The sequence below is a fragment of the Myotis yumanensis genome, unplaced genomic scaffold (assembly GCF_028538775.1).
Source record: "Myotis yumanensis isolate MYYU_CA2020_CCGP unplaced genomic scaffold, mMyoYum1.0.hap1 SCAF_10, whole genome shotgun sequence".
NCBI classification, from domain to species: Eukaryota; Metazoa; Chordata; class Mammalia; order Chiroptera; family Vespertilionidae; genus Myotis; species Myotis yumanensis.
The window spans coordinates 5,334,072-5,355,232 of NW_027223761.1; the positions used below are offsets into that span (position 1 = coordinate 5,334,072).

Consider the following 21,161-nt stretch of genomic DNA (forward strand, 5'->3'; position numbering starts at 1 on the left):
GGAAGTTTCCTGTCGGGCATTCGCAGCCCCAGTGCCTTTCTAAATACAGGCAGTCCTCAGGTTATGTCGTTTCGTGGTTACGTCGCCATCTCCCATTTATTTATAAAAAAAAAAGTTCCGTCATTTCGACGTATGTACATATGTGCTTCATGTTTTTTATTTATTTACCACAAGTAAAGGTCAGGAATTGTTATCTTTCTTTTAAATTTTTTTACTGTTTCACTTCATTACTGCTGTGTATGTGCTCCATGTGAGGGACGTAGGTGGGTTCCGATTTACGGCAAAAATCGCGTTACATGGCTCCGTAGGAATAGATCTCTGACATAACCTGAGGACCTACTGTATGCTGGTCGCCCAGGCTGCATGCACTTTAGGGAAATGGTTTGCGTTGACATTTCCCTACGTCTTTACCGACCCCGTGCTCTTGGACTTGACAGTTTGTCAGTGTGAGAAGTGAAAATACATTTCATCGTAGTTTTTTGCAGTTCTATTGGATTGTATACTTACTTACTTTTAAGAGCTCTTTATATATTAAATAAATTAGCCCTGTCAAATACTTTCCTGTTTGTCATTGACTTTTAGCTGTTATGCTAAAATTTTGCTGTTCAAAATTTTAAATATATAAATATTCATCAATCCCTCTCAAGATTACTTTTTGTTAAACCTCCTGTTTCATTCTGTTTTTTAAATTTGAATCTGGGATCTGTCTGGACTGAATTTGGTGTAATGAGTGACTAAGGTACAGTTAGCCTATTGTCTCCACGCCGTGTACTGACTCATACCTCTGCTGCCATTGATCTGTCTATTCATGTGCCGGCTTCAGTTTTAAATATTGCAGTTCTGTGCTTCAGTATATGGTACGGATGGCCAGGCCTCATTACTTTACTTCTCCTTCCTTAAGAAGTGCTACTATCTTCTTGTGCAAGAATACGGTATGTCTTTCCATTTACTCACGGATGTTTGATTTGGCCTTGTACTCGATGGGAGGGTGTGGTCAGTGGTCTTGGTCCGTGACGGTATCTGGGCCTCCTGTCCTAGTGACCGTCGCCGTCACAGAAAACTTTCCTGGGTTTTGCTCCGCCTAAGAGTGACTTGTTGCTGTGGAGCTGGCAGTGTCCAGTTCTTCGGACTTCCGGATGCAATGCTTCTAAACACACTGTCCTGGTAGCCATGCCGACCTGTTTACCCAGCTGGGGAGGAACGGGGCCTGTTCTGGGATGCTCGCATTGCCCCGGTTTCATTGAGATGTCACTGACGGAGCAATTCTCTTCCTCTGCCATGTATGTGGCTGACTCCTGTTGTGGGCAGTTGTGTGTACCTGGAGGTGTGAACAGAGCCCTGCTCTGGTGCCTAGCGCCTGACCCCAGGCTCAACCCTGAACCGCCTCTCCTGTCCACACCTGCTGGAACTGCTGACAGATGCATTGCTTGCTTTCCTCCGTGTCAGAGATCTGCTGGCTCCAGGCTCTCGAGGCCGCCGTTGTGAGCACCCTGTCCTGTCTGGGACACGGTGGTTCTTTGGGGGCTGCCAGGTGGGGCGAGCTCGTCCCCTCACTGGCTGCCTTCTGGTTGGGGGCCGAGTCAGGGTCAGCCCGTCCCTCCTTTCCTGGGCTCATTGTGCTGCAGCGGAGAACTGAAGGGCCTGAAGCCAGACCGCCAAGCCTTTCCGTCTGTGATAAATTTTCTGTGCAGACGTCAGGCCTGAGCCTGCTCAGGAGTCGCACCCGTGGGGCTGGGTTTCCGTCAAGCACTGCTCTGTGTTCTGGTGATGCCTTTTTTCTGACTTGCTGTTGAAATTGGGTGGGATGCTTTTTCCTGTTTCCTAAGACGTTGCTGTGCATGAATCTGATTATTTCCTTAAGAGAATTCCTTAGCAGTGACGCTACTGGCTCAGAGGGTGTGACCCGCATGAAGGCGTTGCCCCCCTACGGTGGCACAGCTCAGCTCTCCCAGCCGCCCCACAGCAGCCGTCCCACAGCCCTGCTCTCCCCGGTTAGTTTCCATCTTTGCTGATTGGAAGGCAAAAACGGGGTCTCGGCGTTTTCATTTGCACTTTTGATGGTGTGAGCTGTGTTCGCTGTGTCTGTTCGCTGACTGTCTGCTTTGTGCTTCATTTAAGCTTCCACTTCCCGGGACCTCTGTTAAGGGCAGCTCCCCTTACATATCACAGAAGCTTTCAGGTTTGAAGTTTGCCTTTTAAATTTGCATATTGGGTCTTGCCAACGGTTTTACGTTTTGTAATCAAATCTGTTTTTTTACTATAGTTTCATACCTTGGTATTATGCTTATTTTCTTCTGGTTCCCTTGTGGTTTTAGTTTTGACGTTTAACTCTTTAATCCGTCGAGAAGTTAATTTGCTGTACAGTATGAGGTAAGGATCTAATTTAGTTCTTTCAAAATGGCTAACCAAAGTTCCCAGCACCATTTACTGAGTAATTCTTCCTCTCTCAATTTGAAACGCCACTACTTCATTATTAAGTTCTGTTTCTGAGCTTTCTAGTCTGTTCCACTGACCTGTCTTTCTGTGGGCCAACCCAATGGTTTAATTATTTTAGCTTTATAATAAAATAGGTTTTTATTGGAATTGCCTTATCAACATAAACATCATAATACGGAGACTTTCCATTTAGAAACTGGCCTCCGTATGTATTCAGATGGGATGGTTGTCACCAGGCAGTTTAGACTCTGGGGTTCTAGGCTTCGAGTATACAAGCTACGCACGTCTATAGCGTTCTTAGGACTGCTGTTCTGTATCGTGGTTGGATCTGTTTTTCAATTAAAAGTTCAGATGAGCTTTGCACATTGGTAGCGGCGTAGCCAATGAGGTTTATCCGAGGTACAGTTATTGCTCATAAAAGAAAAAAAGTTCAGATGATGGAAACATATGGTCAGGTGTGTGTGTGTAGTAAATTATTCTGAACTTCAGTGTTAGGGCCAAATAGAGGTAATGCATGCAGCCTCTTGGCTAAAATTGTAAGCTTTCAAATCCGATCACCTGCTCTCACACTGGACCCGCCTCTATCATGACCAGTCTCCTGCCTTAGTTTCCCATATTTAAAAAAGTATCATCATATTATTTACTAAGAATATGATGAGGGTTAAGTAAGCATTGTGCTTATTTGGGGCGCTCCTGAAATGGAGAGGCACTGTTGTTGGGGTGTCCACGTAAGTAGCCAGTCATCTTTAGAACGTATATTATCATGTGACTTACTCCATTTTTCATGCTTCTCTTACCTGTCTAATTACTAATGAGCTGTGAGCATCGTGGCCTTGTTCCCACCTGACCCTCTACTGGGATCTGTGAGCAAACAAAAGGGGGTCAGGTAGGGTCCTGGGAGGTGCACTTAGGCCCCAGCAGCCCGCACAGGTGGCTGAGGGGTGATTGTCCTGCTGGTGGTCCTCAGGACAAGCTGGGGTGGCCTGCTGGTAGACATTTTAAATTCTAATATTTATGTATTTATATTGTATTTATATAACATGTATTTGAAAAACCATTGGTTTTCTATTTATGGTGGTAATATAAAGTTTCCTTTTAAAATAAATGTATTTTTCCTTTTTTAAATTGAAATATTTACACAACATAAATGCATGCTTTTAAACTGCAAGTAAGTGGGTTTTAGCATTTTACTATGTTGTGCAACCATCACCAATATTCATTTCCAGAACTTTTTCATCATCCCAAACAGAAGCTCTGCACCCATTGAACAATAACTTCCCATCCCTTCCTCCCTAGTCCCTGGTGACCTTCTGTTTCTATGAATTTGCCTATTCTTGGTATCTCATATAAGTGAAATGATGCCTGTCCTGTGTGTCTGTCTTATTCCACTTAGCATGAAGAATTCAAGGATCATCCATATTGTGGCATTTAACAGCACTGCGTTTGTTTTTATGACAGAATTATATTCTGTTGTACAGATACACCACGTTTGGTTTATCAGCTGTCAGTTGGACATCTGGGTTGTTCCCACTTCTTTAGCTATTATGACTCTGCTATAAACATTTGTGGGGAAATTTTTGTATGAACATAAGTTTTAAATTCTCTTTGATTTGATATCTACTTGGGAGAGGAATTACTGGGCCATATAATAACTGTGTTTAACTTTTGGGGGAACTGCCAAACCTTTGCAATGTAGCTGTACCATCTTACATTTTCACCAGTGATCTGTGAGGGTTCCATGTCTCCATTCTCGCCAACACTTGTTCTTACCTGGTTTTATTGTAGCCCTCATGGGCATGGGAAAGCGGTATCTCGTGTAGTTCCGTCAGGCCCTCTTCATGTGCTCGTTAGCCGTGTCTGTATCGTCTTTGGAAAAGTGTCTACACTGATCCTTTGACCACTTTTAACTCGGGTGTTTGTCTCTTCATTACTGAGTTACAGGAGTTCTGTATGGAGTTTGGATACGACCTCCCTCAGATATGTGATTTGCAGATAATTTCTCCCATCCGGGAATTTGTGATTCCATTTTCTTGATAAGTTCCTTGGACATAAAATAAATTTACATTTAAAAAGTGAATTGAGAGATCAACCAAAGGACTTGTATGCAAGCGTATGAGCATAACCAATGGACACACACAGTAGGGCATGTGCTGGGGAGTGGGAGCGGCTGGGGAGAGGTCAATGGTGGGGGGGGAAGGAGACATATAATACTTTAAATAATAATTTAAATTTGAAAAAAAGGAATTGATATAATGGGGATGGGGGGCACTGCTGTACTCAGATGTGGCAAAAGTCTCCCAGTGCTGTGGGAATGATGGAAGTTTGGGAGGGAGGGTGTCCCGATGAGACCACCGGTGTCTGGAGGCAGGAAAGGAGTGTGATCCTTGACCGTGAAATGGGTGAGCGCTGCCCCGGTTCGTCCCTTCGCGTGTGATGTCCGCTGGCGTCGCCGATAGGCGTGCTGGCGTCTGGGTTGCTCAGAAGCGTTTGTTTTTTCATCAGTAACATGTTGGGTTTATTAAAATGTCTTTTCTGCATCTTGAGATGAGCCTCAGGTTTTCTCCTTTCATTTTCTAATGATTAATTATCTTAATGGAATTTTAAGGTTTGTATTAATATTAATGGAATCGTATGCTGCCCTGTGATTTCTGAAACAAACCATTCCCTGGCCTGCAGCTTTGTTTTGTCGACACAGAAATCAGTCAGAAGGTCCACGTCAACTTTAGGGCATTGTCACGCAGAATATGTGGAAAGGCACGGTCAAGAGCAGTGGCTAAGAACAGCTCTGACCACTTGGCCTCTGTTCCCTGCTCTGTCACTTAATAGAATCGGACTTTGGTCAGAATTCTTAATTTCTTGAAGTCGGTTTCCTCAGTGATAAAATGAGGACAAAAACGGTCTTAGAACCTATCTCTTGGCCTGAGCGAAGCTGGTCACGTGGCGCGGGCACTGAGTGAGGGGACAGCTGCCTCCTGCGCGTCAGGAGAGAAATACTGGGCAGAGGCGAGTCCCAGCCTCGGGCACAGGAGGAAGCGCGGCCGGGGCTGCCGCCACTCCTCGAGGGTCACTGGTTCTTTGGAAACTTTTTCCATTTCTCCTGAGTTACTGTGCTAGTCAATGTTTCTATTTCATCATAAGTTAATTGTTCAAAGTTATATTTTCTAAGAAAATTACCTTTTTCATAAGTATTAGTGTAAAATATGCTTTTACGTTTTAATATTCTTTCTGAGTAGTTTTCTCATTTTATTCTGATTCCTAGTTTTTCTTTTTTTTCTTTATCTTTAGTAGACTTTCAAGAAATGCATTTTATTGACCTTTTCAAAGAAACAGCTTTAGATAAACAGTTCTGCTTTCATTTTGTAATTTATTAATTTCTACTTTTATTGCATTAATTCCTTCTGCTTTCCTTGGATTTGCTTTGTTACTCTTTTTCTAGTCTTCATTTATGTTCAGACCCACATACTTTTAACAGGAAGGGAAGGTGCAGCCTAGGGAGAGAGGCCCTGGCGCAAGGTAGTCCTGCTCCAGCCGCGCCAACCGTCACCCTGTGGTCAGGACAGGCCTCGGCTGCTGAGGTGCCACCCGAGAGGATGCCGGGATCCTGTTGGTGGGCAGGGTCCGGCAGGCACGTGGGGGCCTTCGGCAAAGGGAACAGAACTGTTGTCTCCTTCCACAGTGTCCGCTTCTAGCAGTCCCTCCAATAACGCCCTCCGTGGCAGACACCGAGCTGGTCCCACTGACACAGCACACAAGACGGCTGGCCCTGCCTTCATGGCGCCCCCGTCCTCACGGGGCACAGGCCTGAGGTGGTGATTACACAGACTGTAGGTTAGCACCGCTGTGGTAACAGCCACAACGGAGTGAAGTGCAGCCCGAAGCCCTGGCGGGTAGCTCAGTTGGTTAGAGCGTCGTCCCAGTCAGGGCACATACAAGAATCAACCAATGACACATCAGTAAGTGGAGTGACAAATCGATGTTTCTCTCCCTTCTCCCCTCTCTCAAAGAATTAAAATTTTTAGGAGCGTGGCCTGCGAGTAAAGACAGAAACCCTCACCCGGAGGAGGGACCTGTGAGCTCCCCTTTGGGAGGGGAGGGCCTGTGTGAGGAAGAGCATTTCCAGTGGAGACGAGAGCATGGCGGCCCCTGAGCTGTGAAGGGCACTGGCTGGAGCCACCTTGAGATTCGGATGTGATTCCAGGGGCCGGGAGGCCTCCCAGCTGTACTTGGGGAAATATCTGTCCTTATGTCCTGTGTGCTTTGTGGTTTCAGCTCTGCCATATAATTTGACTAGTTATTTAAAAGCATGCTTTAAAACGGGGGTCCTCAAACTTTTTAAACGGGGCCAGTTCACTGTCCCTCAGACCTTTGGAGGGCCGGACTATAGTTTAAAAAAAAACTATGAACAAATTCCTATGCACACAGCGGTGGCAAAAGCACCCGGCGGGCCGGATAACTGTTTCCGGCGGGCCGTAGTTTGAGGACCCCTGCTTTAAAATTTCTAAGTGTTTGGGAAATACTATTTGTAACTATTGTAATCTATCTCTAATTTAATGAATGATTGGTTACCTGAGCAAGCAGCCTGTACAGTTCCTGCTTTTTGGAGTCTGTGGTTCCCTTTTTCATCGCTTCAGGTATGATAAATATATAGATTGTTGTTGTGTTAATCCTCACCTGAGGATATTTTCCCATTGATTTTTAGAGAGAATGGGAGGGAAGGGGAGAGACAGAAATACTGATGTGAGAGAGACACATTGATTGGTTGCCTCCCACACGTGCCCCAACCGGGCGGGGATTGAGCATGCAACTGAGGACCAGAATTGAACCCAGGCCGCTTCAGTCCACGCGCCGACTAGGGCCAGGTATGATGTTTGATGGTGTCCCCCGGCAGTCAGAGGTGCTGTGTCATGTCCCGCTCTGGACCAGTCCCTGCCTCGGGTCTTGCTCCGTCCAATCCAGACCCGCTGCACCTGAAAGAGAAGTGGGATCACAGCCCCACCTCCTCGCTGCTCTCCCCTCCGAGGCGGCTTATAGTCTGTTCCCCATGTTTCCCTGCAGTGTTACTGGAACCTGGAGATTCCCAGCAGCACAAACCGCCCTCCTCTGTGCAGGGCTTTCTGCTTGGAATTCACTGTGCCTGATGTCCACAGGCCAGGCCTGCACCTGCGCCCGCCCCACCCGGCCGCGTCCTGTTGGCATTTGACTGAAGTACCTGTCGGGGTTCTTTTCATCTGTTGAGGTGTTTTTGAAGCTATTTTTACTTCTCTTTTCTGCTCATCATGCTTTATTTCACACGGTTGCGATGAGTGGTTACTTTGCTTTTCCACTTCAGGTTATGTTATGGGCACAGTTCCGCCAGGCTGGCACCTTCTGGGGCACTCCGGTGTGTGAGCCTGTCAGGGCCACCTGTGAGCCACTTGGGGGGGGGGGGGTTACGGCATTTTGTGGTTACAGATCACGCTGTCACAAACGTCTTTGGGCAAGTCCCTCTTTTGGTTTGCGGCCCAACTGGCTGAAGGAAGGGCAGTTGCTCTGTTCTCCTTGCTCGCTGCCCTGTGCCCTCCAGATGGTTCTCAGGGGCGGTTATGTACACTTTCCCCCACTGCCCTGCAAATGCAACCGGTTTTATTCATGCTCATGGACTGAGTGCGGAGTGGTTCCTTAAAGCTATTGTAACTTTTGCCCTATTAGCTCAGTCTTGGGGGTTCCCACAGTACAAGCCTTGAGGTCTGGTCATTAACATGTTACATTAATTCTTTGCTCATGTTACAGAGTATGTTCTGCCTTCCCACATTTCTGAGGCCTTCTAAGGCCAGAGCTTTGTTACTTCATCGTCAGGTTGGGACTTAGATGGCCGTTCATGGTTCCTCTCCTGCTGCAATCAGTAAGTGCCTCTCCTCTGTGGTGTTTGGGTTGAAGCTGGAGGGAGGCTGTGAGGCAGATGGGCCAGGAGGAGGGTTGGGTGGAGGGAGCCGGGTGAGAGGTTTGGGGGCTGGGCCTTCAGGACTGGTTCTGAGCCCATCTGGTCGTCCACAAACCATGTGTGTGTGTGTGTGTCTGTGCATGGCTATGTGTATGACTCATGTATGTGTATGTCTGTGCATGACTGTAAATGACTCGTGTGTGACTGTGTGCATGACTGACAGTATGTCTGTGCGTGACTTTATATATGACTTGTGTGTGTATGAGTGTGGGTGACTATATGACTCGTGTGTGTGTGTGAAGTGGGGCCGGCTGCTCAGCTCGCATTCAATCCTCGGAATGAGTAGAAAGGACCCAGTTCTCCGCTGTGTGTGACCCTGAGCAGGATTCATCCCTCTGTGAGCCTCAGCTTGTCACCTGGCCTCGCTGGGGAGGGACTTCTGAACTCCTCAGGGCTGACATGAGGGGCCAGGAACCCTCCCGGTGAGAGGCAGGGCAGGACTCCTGGACTAGAACTACAGAGCTAGTGGGAGCTGCTCCCACCAGACCCGCCGGGGGCCCGGGGGTGCAGAGCCTGGGCTGGGAGCAGTGGGTGCTGCGGGCAGGGGGCTTGGAGGGTGGCCTGGGGCAGATACTGGCTAAGGGTCCAGGTTGGGCTTCGTGGATCTTGGGCCCTGGCGACATGGACCCGTCCTCCCCGGAACTCAGACTCCGGTGAGTCCGAGGAGAGGAGAGAGGCCGGTGGGGGCACTGAGCTTCCGACTTCATGTTCAAGTAACGGCAGTTCCCAGGAAGGATCCACAGCGGCGCTGGAGAGCTGGAGAGTGGTAGGAGGCCTGCAAGCCCAGCAGGCGTTTGTGCAACCCCACGTGGCTGGGGCACAGCAGACCTGGGTAACCGCTGGCATTTGAGCTAGGCCGGAGTGTTCAACCTGACCCCTAGTTCTTAGGTTTCCTGTTCTGATGAAAAAGCTTAGGATTTTTACCTTTAAATATAAAAATAATCTGCATAGAGTTGAACATCCAAGCCCTGGAAAAGATACAAAACGATAGTAAAATCCCTTTCCCTCACCCATCCTCCAGTTCCTTTGAATCTTTCTGGACATTTCTATACACACACACAGCTGTCACTGCTAGAACAGGCAGGACCATATGCAGTTCCGTTTGCCGTCTGACCTCATGGCTCCTGCAGTGGAACGAGCACCAGCACCACAGGGAACGTGGTCCTGAGGGGACGTGTGTCCCCCTGGCCGCACCTGGAAGGGCTGTCAGGGTAGGAGTGAGCCTGGGAGGGGGGGAGGCGCGGAGCCGCCGCAGGTGTTTCTTTTACTGGACGCGGCTCATGGCCGCGTTCAGGTTTTGCTTTTCACCTTTGAATCTGTGAGAAAATGAGCAGGAAAAAGCAAAAGGCACTGGTGGTGGCACACCCAGCACTGCTGGGTCAGGGTTCGAGTCCCTGTGGTGTCCTTGCTTCCTTCCAGCTCCCCCTCCAGGCCCTTCCTCCCACCCCATCTGGGACATCATTCTCCCCAAGGACAGATGTCGGGGTGGGGTGCCTCTCTCTCAGGAACCCTCCTGTTCCACTGTCCCTCACCTCACGCAGGTCCCCCCGCCAAAGGGGTGAAGGAGATGGAACAGGCTTCACGCCTCGAGGGCAGGGAGGACAGTTCTGCCTTCCAGGCTCCCACTCCCACACCCGTTGGCCAGATGTCTCCCCTCTTTTCACCTGGAGTTGGTATGGGTGGTCCTCGTGGACAAGGTGGAAGATGTTGTGCATCTGAAAGGACACCACAAAGTAGGGTCGGTAGGAAAGCATTGGGTTCAGTTTGCCGGGAGTGCAGACTAGTGGGGTCCAAGGCTGGAAAAAGGGTTGGGCTCTGAGGTGTCTGCTTTTCCCACATGTGAGTCTCAAGTGAGGAGATGCATTTGAAAAATTCCGAAAAAATGTTTGGATCTCAAACTCAAGATGATGGTTGTTTTATTTATTAACAATAATTTAGCCTGGCTGGCATAGCTCAGTGGTTAAGCATCGACCTATGAACCAGGAGGTCACAGTTCAATTCCCAGTCAGGGCACATATGGGGTTGTGGGCTTGGTTGGGGGTCCAATCCCCAGTGGGGGACATGTAGGATGCAGCCAATCAATTATTCTCTCATCACTGATGCTTCTATCTCTCCCTCTTGCTCTCCCTCTGAAATAAAAATATATTTTAAAAAACAGTAATTTATGTTTTATGCCGGAGTCTATTTATTGTCTTCACTAGCTGAGTATAGACAGAGACCCCCAAAAGCTAGTAACCTTTGAAGCCCTAACAAAGGTCAGGGCTGTGCACCACCCAGTTAATCTAGACACCACCCAGTTAATCTAGATAATGGTAGCTGAAGCAGCATCCCCACCTTAGTTCACTCAATTCCTCAGATACTTATGTAAATCCTTGTTGATTATTGTTGATTAGATATTCTGCCTATTTCTGGAAATTGTCTGCTGATGAGCTAATCTGTGTGTCATTGAAACCTCCTTACCCTAAGGGCTACTCCAGATCAATAAAAGATTGGAGCGGCCTGAGCATCGGTGGAAGTCCTTTTGGACTTGCCCGCCTGGTCCCCCAATATTTCAAAATTATCTCGTGTCATTTTTCTTTCATTTGTGTGCGGCTCCTCTTCCAGACCCCGAACCCTGAACCACGGCGGAACATGGAGGGAAAACACACCCGACAGTTTTATTCTGTGCTTGACTCTGTTCTAAATGCTTTATAAATACAGGGATGGGCAAAAGTAGGTTCACCATTGTATTATGACATTCTTTTGAGTTAATAAAGGTATTGTAATAATTATAACTGGCATGTCTTTTTCCATATAACTGTAAAACTACTTTTTCCCACTCTGTATATTATTTAATTCTCACATGAGTAGGTTATTTCCATTCTCAAATAAGAAAAGTGAGGTAAGGGACTGTAAACTACGGAGCTGGAATTTGAACTCAGTCTGACTCCAAAAAATATACCAGGCCAAGATCTAGAGTTTTCCATACTTAAAAGTCTACCTTTCTGGACAAGCTTTTCCCAGTTTTGGTTTTATACAGACACACCCAACACTATGTTCAGTGAGAGTCATACATATATCTTGCAATCTCACAAGCTAGTAATTCTTTTTATACAACTTCACAGAAGAGAAGAATTAGGCTAGGACCGGGTAAATTCTGAGTTAGCATTCAGACCTAGAGTCCCCAACAATCTGTGACGTTAAGTCCTCTGCCTTAAGGACCCACTTGGAGTATTTCTCTTTCCAACACAGCACCCCAGTGCTGGAGCAGGCCGCAGGATGACAAAGCTAGAGGGGCTGCCAGGCGGCTCCTTGTAGCTGGGCCACGTGGTACCTCCCCAGCCGCCTCCTCTGCTCCTGGCCGCACCGCCAGCCCCGTGGGCCCCTTGCACACTCTTCACGAACTCTCTCGCTTTCACCGTTTCTGTGTCAATGAAAACACGAGGTTCCAGCTGAGGACTCGTTGCTCCGAGGCCCGACAAATAGCTGGGCTCCCACCGGTGCTAGGTAAGCGGCTCCCATCACCTGCCGCCTCCCACAGTCCGCAGGGATCCCGCTTTGCAGAGCCTGGGCGCGCCCTGGATGGGCGGCGCATGCGCAGCGCGGGGTGGCGCGGAGGGCTGGGCGCGCCCTGGACGGGCGGCGCATGCGCGGCGCGGGGTGGCGCGGAGGGCTGGGCGTGGCCTGGGCGGCCGGCGGGAGGCGGTGACGCAGGCGCCCCTAGTGGAGGGTGTGCTCACACCTTCACTGTCGCCTCCGGATTCCGTTTCCACGGTTACGGCGGCGCGAGGCGGTGCCACAGGTAAATCGTGTTTCAGTTGAAACATGAAACCTGAGGGACTGAGGCTGCAGGACGTGGGGGACCGGGAGAGAGGGAAGCGGGCCTGACCCGGACGCGGGAGGAAGGCCGGCCCCGCGCGTGCCCTCCTGCGGCTCTAGTCCGTTCCGCCCACCATTCCCGTAGGATGTTGCCCGTCCACTAGCGCCCTTCAGCCCACGAACTGGCCTGGACCCCCACATCCTCCCTTGCCTCCGCCAGCTGCCGACCTCGCTCTTCCCTGCCCCAAGTAGCGACCTCACTCACACGCCTGAAGTGACTGGCCTGGAGGCCGCTGCCCAGATCGGGGTCAAGATGATGTGTGATCCTGAGCGTCCCTAACGCACCGCCCCGTGGCCCCCCACAGAGCACTTGACTCCCCCTTTCCTCCCCAGGCCCCTGTAGCCTCCCTGGAGGGCCTCGCACTGGAGTCAAGACCGTGCTTCCGGCAGGTTCTTCCCTAAGAACGCAACCACCTTGGGCCAGTGTGGGGTCGAGGCCTGGCGACCCGGAAGTAGTTGGCCACATGCTAGGAGGTGAGTGGGGCTACAGAGGCCCCAAACTGGTGCGATTCATGACCTGTAGACTTATTTATTTGCCTTTCACAGTGTCTAACATTCTCTAATTTAACTTACAATATCTGAAGGTCAGCTGATTTTATGTTAAAATTCAATGTGTGGTTTTGCTTCAAAAATTGGGGAGAGTCGAGGCGGTGTGGTTCAGTGATTGAACTTCGACCTAGGAACCAAGAGGTTCCGGTTTGATTCCCAGTCAGGGCACATGCCCGGGTTAGGGCTTGATCCCTAATAGGGGGCGTTTCTCTCATTGATGTTTCTCTCTCTCTCCCTCTCCTTTCCTCTCTAAAAAATCAATTTAAAAAACATGTATTTTTTTTAATTGAGGCGATCTGGGGACAGTGGGCCTGTGTTCCCACATACCAACAATCTGCCATAACTGAGAAGTGGCTGCTCTCTATGGAAGGCTCTACAACTTGCTATGGTCCTCAAAACCAATGTCAGTTACCATTTATCATCAGGCTTGAGCTATTATTTTTTTTTTTTTTGATTTTTATAAATACTTTATTTTGACCAGATTCAAAAGCTGTGTTTAAGCCAAGTATCATTTTATTTTATTTTATTTTATTTTAATTTTTTTTTTATTTTTCGCTTAAAGTATTACAAAGGGTATTACATAAGTGTCCTTTTTTCCCCCCCGCCCTTATTATTTCTTATCTATACTAATAAAAGGGTAATATGCTAATTAGACTGGGAGGCCTTCTGGACATTCTTTCCGACAAAGCCATGGTGGTGGGGCTGAGGCAGAGGCGGTTAGGGGTGATCAGGCCAGGAGGGGAGGGCAGTTGGGGGTGTGGGGGCGAGCAGGCTGGCAGGGGGAGCAGTTGGGGGCCAGCAGACCAGCAGGCAGAGTGGTTAGGGGCAATCAGGCAGGCAGGTGAGCAGTTAGGAGCCAGCATTCCCAGAATTACAAATGGAAGTTATTGAACTGCAGTGTAATGCGGTACTGAAAACGAAATATGATGAAATTGGAATACCAGAATTCTATAAATACCTCAGCAAGAGTTACCCAAGCAATGGTATAGAAACCATTGTGCAAAGATTATGTCCATGTTTGGAAGCACCTATGTCTGTGAACAGTTGTTTTCTGCTATGAAATTGAGAGAAATGAAATTATGAAAGTTTTCTAGTTTTCAATGTGTATTTTTAAATTTTATCTTTGAAATATCCAGTATTATAAATTTTGTATGTTTTTTGCTTGCACTGTGGTTCAATAAAAAAAAAATTGTTTAGATTCCCCCCCATCCTCGCATTTGATTTTTTCATATACCTGGCCTATTGTACTTGTCTTTGTAACCTACTTGGCTACCCAAATTTAGAGACTTCTGCCTAATGGAATTAGTTACCATAATTGTGTGTGTGTGTGTGTGTGTGTGTGTGTGTGTGTGTGTGTATAAAAAGCCTGACACAAAAGACTTGCCTATGTTTATATTATTCCATTTATATGAGATTCCAGAAAGCCATAAGAACTCTTAAAGTAACAGAACTAAGGTTGTCTGCCTGGGTGGTAGTGGATGGATTCATTATAATGTGACACAGGGAAATTTGTGGGCCAATAGAAATGTTCTATTATCTTGATTATGGTGGTGGTTACATTTGTCAATTCATTGACCTATATGCTTAAAATAGGTCTGTTTTATAGCATGTAAATTATATCGCAACAAAGATGATTTTTTAAAACCTGAGGTGCGATCATCTCCAGCTGCTGTTGGTCATTTCCCTCATGGTAAGTCTGCATACAGATCTTAAGGAAGTAACAAAAGCCTTGTTTCAAAGTTTTCAAGTCCATGGTCCTATTACCACAACACTTTGACTCGTCTTCACAAGAACTGGAGCAATAGGTTCTAAGAACAAGATGAGCCTGGAAGTCTTAGCGTGCCAGGAAGGAAGGAAAATTTGAAAGATAAATAGCATCAAGTTGAAATAATGGAGACCATAATAAGAGGGGCTCCCACTGATCAAACTGAGAATATTTAAGCATCAAAAAGAGACTATTGGCCAAGATCAACTGACATATAAATCTGAAAAGTCATGAGTCCATTTTGAACTATAAAAAGAGAAGACATTAACATTACATATACTGAGAGGAGATTTGAATGGAATATATTCTCAAATCTCACCATTATTATTATTTTAAAAAATATTTTTTAATTGATTTCAGAGAGGAAGGAAGAGGTGTGGGGGGGCGGGCATCAATGATGAGAGAGAATCATTAATCAGCTGCCTCCTGCATGTCCCCTACTGGGGATAGAGCCTGAAACCTGGGCATGTGTCTTTGACTGGAATCAAACCCGGGATCCTTCAGTCCACAGGCTGACACTCTATCCACTGAACCAAACCAGCTAGGGCTAAATATTATTATTGATTTAAGAGAGAAAAAGCTTCATTTATTGTATGGAACTATAGATGAAAAAAATGTAAAATACATTACATTTCCACTTCCAGCAAAGATGGGACAACAGGGACAGGATTTGCCATGCCACCTCAAACAACTAATAAACCAGAAAAAATATAAGAAACAGCAGTTTTTAAGATATTGATCATCAGGCACTAAAAGACTGAACCATAAGAGGCAGGAAAAAAACAAGGTGAGCCCTAGGATTCTCCCAGCTTGCTGTCTAGAGAAAATATCTGAGGCACAGGGCACAGTGCGGGGGAGCCCAGGCAGAGGGAGCTGGGAGACCAAGGTGGCTAAGGCTCACAGTGCAGAGGAGCAGGCATCGGCAGAGGGTCTCCCTTGGGTCTTCAGGTGAGTTCTGATCACTGCATGAGTGAATGGAAATGACCCAAAGCCACAAGATGAGCCACCAGGAGGGATCATCAGGAAGAATTCCCAGAGATCACATAGGCCTGGGATCCCACCAGCCAGAGCGGAGAAGCAGCCAAAGAAAGAAGACGTGTTATGTAAAAAGGATGAAAGATAAGGACAACAGCACATTTCTCATTGGAAGCAATGCAAGTCAGAGACAGTGTTCTGGGATGCAGTTGTGTAACTTGGAAACACTTTGTTCTTTTTGGATCTTGCTTTACAGCTTACATTGGTAAGATCAGGGCAGATTTTAATCTCAGGCACATTTTGTCTTCTACCTGGGCAAAACCCTTCTGAGTTTTTTACCTGATCTCCCATGATTCTTTATAGTACTGGTAGAAAAAAAAACTGTCAACCTATAATTCTATGTACAGCAAAGTGTGTTTCAAAAACAAAGGCAAAATAAAGACTTTTTCACACATACAAATGCTAAAGAATGTATCTCCGGCAGAGCCACACTACAATGAACGTTAAAGGAAGTCCTTCAGGCCCTAACTGGTTTGACTCAGTGGATAGAGCATCGGCCTGCAGACTGTAGGGTCCCAGGTTCGATTCTGGTCAAGGGCATGTACCTTTGTTGCGGGCACATCCCCAGTAGGGGGTGTGCAGGAGGCAGCTGATTGATGTTTCTCTCTCATCAATGTTTCTAACTCTCTATCCCTCTTCCTTGCTCTCTGTAAAAAATCAATAAAATATACTTTAAAAAAAAAAGGAAGTCCTTCTGATGGAAGGGAAACTACACATGTTGGAAATGTGGTTAGACAGAAAGGAGTAAAGAATACCAGAAATGACAACTACATGGCTAAAAGACTTTAGAAGAGAATTGACTATATAAGGAAAAAACAATGTACAGCAGATCCTCAAATGATGTCATCTTGTTATAAGGTTGATGAGGGGAAAAATTAATTCCTGGCCAAGGCCACTGTCCTGTGACCAGGAAGCAGACCCAGTGGAGGAGTGCCTACGCCAGGGCCCCACAGGAGGCCATAAAATATGTCGAGTCTCTAATTGAAAACACCCAACTCCTGGCCTCTCCTGCCCATGGGTGTGACTCTGTCTCCCAGTAGCAGGTGGGGCCAGAAGGATCCAGGAACACTGGAAGAGCTCAGCAGAGCTCAGCTGGAAAATGGAAAAGCACTAGAACCAGAGACACCATGCAAATATGAAGCACATGAGTCAGCGCGAGCTGCAGAAAGAAGGCCCTGTTAGCCACAAACTGGTCCGTGTACTGTAAGCCCCCCAGTTACGGAGCATGGGGAATGAGTCAGGGTCATACTGTCCTCATCTTTAGTTGGGGCTAAGCTTGGCCTTCCCTCCCACTTCAGCACTTCCTGAACTCTCACTGAACTTCAACACCAGACTCCTGCGGCCTCTCTCTTTCCTTGTCCTCTGACCCCTTGACTGTCACATCCTCTTCGCATTTCTTCTAGCCTGGTCTGTTTTGCTTTGACTTTGACAGAAGCCTTGCAGTTTCCTGATGGTCTGATGAATCTAGTATTTGGCTAACTCTGAAATACCTCCAGGAACCTCCCGTGAAGCCCTGTGGTCCCTTCCGGATTGTAGCATCCCACAGCATGAGTAAATCACAGCAAACTGTCCATTTTTAATACTTGTAAAACCAGTTTAACAAGCATTTCCTGTTTCCTATCTACAACAAAAACCAGTTCTCCGGGTGATGTGAGAAGGCCTGTCTGAAAAGGAAGGCAGAGGGTAGCAGAGCCTCAAGGTGGAGGGAGAGCTGTGGTGTGCACGGGGCCACCACGGCCAGAGGCCTAGACCACCTCTGTGTTTTGAAGTTAAACGATACAATAAATACTCCCTTTTGGGTTAGGGTGGGGGTTTCAGGTGAAATAGGAGGAGGTCTGGTAGACCTAAACTTTGACCTTGCATGCCATGCTGCCACGCCTGAGCTAGTGGACTCCTGCAAGTCATGCTGGGCTGCACCACAGGCATCAGGTCCTTAGGGGGCAGTGTGCTCCTCAAAGCAACTGCCTGGGTCAGGAAGGTCTATGACTCAGAACACATTCATTTGCCAACTAATGAAATGATGAGAGAGACCCAGGAGTCCAGTCCTCCCACCAGCTCCCACTGACTTCCGGTGGGGCCCGAAGAGCTCTGGGCTCCATCTCTGGGCAATGCCAGGCCTTGCCTGGGGGGTGGCATGAGTACTTCCCCTTCCTGCACCAAGCAAGTTCCCAGCTTCGACATTCTGGAAAGCCCCTTTAGGGGTACAGACTTTTCATTTTTGCAGGGAAGCGTTCTTTTGTGGCCCCCCTTAAAGCAGTGCAGGTCACAGCCTGGACCCTTCCTGTTTCTTGGAACTGGAACTCAAGCCATGGGTCTGGCTATGGACATAGGCTTCTGGCCTGGCTCTCCATAAGGCTTGAGCCAGGACACTGGCCATGGGCCTGGTCAGCCCCACACCTCTGTCTGTGGGCCCTCAGTCTCACCCTTGTCAGAGACCTGCCATGTAGAAATTATTATCCCACCTTCAGACCAAGCCCCCTGCCTGGAATGTTCTGTCCAATTTATTCACCAACTCATCCTTCCGGGCCCAACTGAAGTCCCACCCCCTCCCGGAAGCCTCCCCCTGCTCATGACTGTCTTCCTGACGCAGGTTCCCAGTGCTGGGTGCACAGCCCAAGCTGCGTCACAGCTATTTATAGATATGTTCAGCTCTCTGACTCAGCCCCCAAAAGCAAGTTCCAGAAATGTGCTTAGAAAGGTAGAGAAGAAGCCTGGAAAAACACAGTGCTGTTGCCTTGAGGGTGGGGGTGAGGAGTGTGTGTTTGTACTTTTTGCTTTATACATTCATTGTTCATAAAATATATCAATATTATGGGTTTAAATATCACAACGTTTTGTTTTAAATGCTTGTTATAAAATACCAAAATCTTTCATAACTTTCTACACAGAACCTTACACATTTCTTAAATTTATTTCTACATGTTTTATGGTTTGTGTTGCTGTGTTAGTGTTTAAAAAAATAAGGTAGGTCTCATGTACTAAAATAGATCTCCAACCCTATTTTAAATGAGAAAAACCAAGTTGCAAGAATATCTTCAATATATCTTTTATGAAAACAATCCCCCAACCACTAAAGTGATAGGACATTTTTATATATGTATATTCATATATACACATATATCAAAGAGGTTATATATATGTGTGTGTGTGTATAAATATATGTATGTATATTTGTGTGGTATGTATATATAAACATATACAAGCATATTGTGTCATATATGATGTGTATATTAATGAGTATATGGATCCTGCATACTGCAATATATATAAGATGTTACATAACAATATATTAAAAATGCAGAATAATAGTAGTCAACTTTAGGACAGGCCTAGGATGGGAGGTGATTATACAAGGGACTTTGTACTATTTAAATTTTACAACAAGAAAGTACCCATGTAATTGAGTACTTCTTTTTTTTTAGAGAGAGAGAGAGGAGGGGGGTAGAGAGAAAGAGAGAAACATCCATTTTTGTGTTCCACTTATTCATGCATTCACTGGTTGACTCTTGTATGTGCTCTGACTGGGGATCGAATCAACAACCTTGGTGTATTGGGATGACACTCTAACCAACTGAATTATCTGGCCAGGGCTGTACTTGAGAATTCTAAATAAATAATAATAACAAATCACAGGTGGAGCGAGGAAGCCTGAGGGAGGAGAGGCAGTGTTTCAGGGGAGCCCATGAGTCTGGCTTCTCCAACAAAGTGTACTGGCTCTGGCAGCTGAGTCCAATTGGATATCCGTGAGTCAGTCTCCCAGAGTGTCACAGTATATAATTTTCAAAGCTGAGGCATGACTCTCCTTAATATAGAGTATGTGGCAAAGAGCACTTAACTCCTTAAGGAGGGTACCAGCATGCTGAAGGGCTAGTTTAAAGAGAACTGGAGAGACAGAAGTATTTAATGGCACCAAAACAGAAGGACCGGAGTAAGATTTCTTAGGTACTCCTACAAAACTAGCTAGTGACCTACAGGGAGGTCAAACCATCTTTTCTACCTGACAGTTATTTACATTTTATCCATTTGCTTATCACCAACTTGGGACTGACAGTTATCCTTTTGCCTTGTTTTCAAATTGAATAATTTTTTTAAAATGTATTTTTATTGATTTCAGAGAGGAAGGGAGAGGAAGAAAGAGATGGAAACATCAGTGAAGAAAGAGAATCATTGATCAGCTGCCTCCTGCAGGCTCCCAACTGGGGATCGAGCCTACAACCCAGGTATGTGCCCTTGACCAGAATCAAACCCGGGACCCTTTGGTCCACAGGCCGACACTCTATCCACTGAGCCAAACCAGCTAGGGCTGAGTAATTCTTTCTTAACAGAAGAGTGTGACTGAACCCCTTCTCTGAATCTTCTCTGCTGATTTAGCTTCCCCAGAGCTACTGGTCTGAGAGTGGAGAGTGGACTGACACACTCGGTGGCAGCACTCTGAGATTGAGGAGACACTCGGGCCTGTGTCACTGGTTCCCTTGTCTTGAGGCCTGAGCTGGGCCCCAGGGAACAAGAATGAGTCAGCTCTCTCCCAAGGTCAGGGAGCCCGGCGGCAGGATCTTTACACTCATGTCTTCAAGCAGGCTGCAGGCTGAGCTGCTCTAAGGACTATCGATGTAAGAAACATCCCAACCTGCAGAGAATTTGTAGTGGGGTGGGAGTGCTCAGGGTCTCTGTCCTGGCTTTACGGATTGGAAAACCAAGGACTTCCAGGCTGCGGAGGGGAATCTAGAGGCAGAAAAAGGCTCTAGAAAGCAACCCTCATAACGGGGGTACAGGTGTTGGGGTGGAGGGGAGGGGGGTCAGGACTGACTGGAGGGAGTGTCCCAGGTTTGGAGGAAGGATAGGGGGAATGTTTTGGGAGGGGAGGAGAGGACAACTCAGATCATGTGTGTCAGAGCAGAGCCCTGCATGGCTCCGGTGCTCTGAGTGGCTGTGCGTCTGTGTATTCTTCTCAATTCTCCCATCGACCTCCAGGCCTGGTCCTTCTCGAACCCTGCCCACTGTACTAACTGTTGGGAACTTAGTCCAAGTTCCTCCTTTATTCTCTGCTCACTAATTACAGGTCAATTCTCGGGGGTGGGGCAGACGGAGAAGCCATGAGAGGTTGTGGGTGTATAAGAATGAGTCTTTATTGCAGAAGCCATTGGCCACAGGGCCATCAGACAAGACAGTCCTCACAGCAAAGTCCATAGAGGCAGCGGCCGGACACCGGCTGGTGAACACATATCTTCCTCACATAGTAGCATTGGTCTCTGTACCCACAGTCGTGATCTGAGCGGCCGCATGCTGCCCCAGACTCACCGCCTTCCATGGAGCGGTACCTGAGCCCTGGCTCAGCAGCTTCTGTCTCTCCTGCCCAGCTGCTCTCTCTAGCAAACTTCTTTACACACCCCACCCGACAAGCTGGTCAGTAACCTACTTTTTACCCTATTTAGACAAAGAAGGCTTCCAACCAACAGTTACCTCAATTATATTAGCTACTGAAGGGCACATGTACTGTGTCCTTGCATCTGCTTGGTATCTTGGCCTGATTATGGTTCT

The 21,161-nt window shown here is 47.2% G+C and overlaps 1 long non-coding RNA gene across 3 annotated transcripts in view; it reads left to right on the top strand.

Annotated features, from left to right (window-relative positions):
* The first annotated feature begins 11,801 nt into the window (after positions 1 to 11,801).
* The window catches only part of LOC139018754 (uncharacterized), a 33,910-nt gene continuing 24,550 nt past the window's right edge, over positions 11,802 to 21,161 (top strand). For 2 of the 3 annotated variants that reach the window (XR_011472935.1, XR_011472937.1), the window contains exons 1-3: positions 11,802 to 11,902; positions 12,608 to 12,748; positions 19,738 to 19,843. This is a non-coding gene — a long non-coding RNA (uncharacterized lncRNA). Of the gene's footprint in view, positions 11,903 to 12,607; positions 12,749 to 19,466; positions 19,566 to 19,737; positions 19,844 to 21,161 lie in introns of those variants that run through there. The other variant, XR_011472936.1, reaches the window with a different exon arrangement.